Below are 2,500 nucleotides of genomic sequence, written 5' to 3'. Positions count from 1 at the left end.
CACACAAGATTGATGTACAGTTGTGTCAGTGTTTCATTGACCAATCAGACGCTTGGTGATTGGAACATTTTGAGCTCTTGCGATGGACAAGTAGTGTTTTTATAAGGATATATGTATATTTCTCTGGTATGTATATGATTATGAATATTACTGCATCTGACAAATATCAGTGTATCTCTCCTATGTAGGTATTGTTTTGTAACATAGCAACATTTATGCTTAGTCTGAATTATTTTTCTAAGTTTTGTTCTGGACTGAAGGCGCAGCCACAATAAGCTCGTATTTTATTATTGAGAGACTGTTCTCGGCTGCTGGAAATATGAATGATAAGAAGTTATGCAAGAGCTGAAAATTGCATGATGGGTAATCAAAATATACTCTACACAATTTTGGAGGACGCTTTGACACTGGTGCAAATATTCTCACAAAATGAACAGGTTTTAATAAATGTCTTGATGATTTTTGTAAAGTTTACCAATGTGGTTTTGTCATTGGAGTTCTGGAAGCTGACGCTGGTTAACGGTTCATTAGCTTTGTTAATGAAGGATATGATGAAGAAACTTGAATATTTGAAGGTGGTGACATTTGCTGTGTGTCTCCATCTCATCTTGTTGTTTGAAAATGAATATAAACTGGCTTCTGCGGAGATGTCCTCAGCTGACCGCCGTCATACACTTCTTAGCTTGTGAAAATGTAAAATCTATTGTACAAACGTTATAATTAAAATGTTAAATCACCTACACGACTCATGCGTGGTGTTTTTTCATTCGATGGGGACTTCAATTTGTCATGGTTTAGTGTTCTTAGTTTAGAACTGGCCCTACCCATATGATCGACTTTGTTGTCATGTCATCTGACCTCCGGCCGCGTGTCTTGGACACTCGGGTGAAGAGAGGGGCAGAGTTGTCAACCGATCACCACCTGGTGCTGAGTTGGATCCGCTGGCGGAGGAGGAAGCCGGACAGACTTGGCAGACCCAAGCGCATTGTGAGGGTCTGTTGGGAACGTCTAGTGGAGCCCTCTGTCAGTAGGGTATTCAACTCGCACCTCCGGGAGAGCTTCTCCCATGTCCCGGGGGAGGCTGGGGACATTGAGTCTGAGTGGACCATGTTCTCCGCCTCCATTGTTGATGCGGCTGCTCGGAGCTGTGGTTGCAAGGTCTCTGGTGCCTGTCGTGGCGGCAACCCCCGAACCCGGTGGTGGACACCGGAAGTAAGGGATGTCGTCAGACTGAAGAAGGAGGCCTATCAGGCCACTCTGGCTTGTGGGTCTCCTGAGGTCATCGTCAGGTATCGGCAGGCCAAGCGAGCCGCAGCTCGTGCTGTCGCAGAGGCGGAGGACTATCATGGAGATGGACATGGAGGAGGACTATCGGTCGGCACCAAAGAAATTCTGGCAAACTATCCGGCGCCTCAGGAGGGGGAAGCAGTGCTTCACCAACACCGTTTACGGTGCGGGTGGAGGCCTGCTGACCTCAACTGGGGATGTCGTCGGACGGTGGAAGGAATACTTTGAGGACCTCCTTAATCTCTCAGTCATGTCTTCCGAAGAGGAAGCAGAGACCGGACCCAAGCTGACGTCACTGAGGTTGTTGGCAAACTCCTCGGTGGCAGGGCTCCGGGGGTGGATGAGATCCGCCCTGAGTACCTAAAGTCTCTGGATGTTGTAGGACTGTCTTGGTTGACACGTCTCTGCAACATCGCGTGGCGGTCGGGGACAGTGTCTCTGGACTGGCAGACCGGGGTGGTGGTCCCTCTGTTCAAGAAGGGGGACCGGAGGGTGTGTTCCAACTAAAGAGGGATCACACTCCTCAGCCTCCTCGGTAAGGTCTATTCCAAGGCACTGGAGAGGAGAATCTGACCGATAGTCGAACCTCGGATTCAGGAGGAGCAGAGTGGTTTTTGTCCCGGTCGTGGAACACTGGACCAGCTCTATACCCTCCATCGGGGGCTCGAGGGTTCATGGGAGTTTGCCCAACCAGTCCACATGTGCTTTGTGGATCTGGAGAAGGCTTTCGACCGTGTCCCTCGGGGTGTCCTTTGGGGGGTGCTCCGGGAGTACGGGGTCCGGGGCCCTTTGCTCAGGGCTGTCCGGTCCCTGTCTGACTGGAGCAGGAGCTGTGTTCATTGCCGGCAGTAAGTCAGACCTGTTCCCAGTGCATGAGGGACTCCTCAGGGCTGCGCTTTGTCACCGGTTCTGTTCATAGTTTTTATGGACAGAATTTCTAGGCGCAGTCAGGGGTCAGAGGGTGTTCGGTTTGGGGACCACAGGATCTCATCTCTGCTGTTTGCAGACGATGTTGTCCTGATGGCTCCATCAAACCCGGACCTGCAACATGCACTGGGACGATTTGAGCCGAGTGTGAAGCGTCTGGGATGAGAATCAGCTCCAAATCCGAGGCCATGGTTCTCGACCGGAAAAAGGTGGCTTGCCCTCTTCAGGTGGGTGAAGAGTCCTTGCCCCAAGTGGAGGAGTTCAAGTATCTCGGGGTCTTGTTCAC

The sequence above is a fragment of the Eucyclogobius newberryi genome, unplaced genomic scaffold (genome assembly GCF_026437365.1).
Source record: "Eucyclogobius newberryi isolate DKJ021-1_F unplaced genomic scaffold, fEucNew1.0.hap1 SCAF_8, whole genome shotgun sequence".
NCBI classification, from domain to species: Eukaryota; Metazoa; Chordata; class Actinopteri; order Gobiiformes; family Gobiidae; genus Eucyclogobius; species Eucyclogobius newberryi.
Note: the sequence above shows the minus strand (reverse complement) of the source record.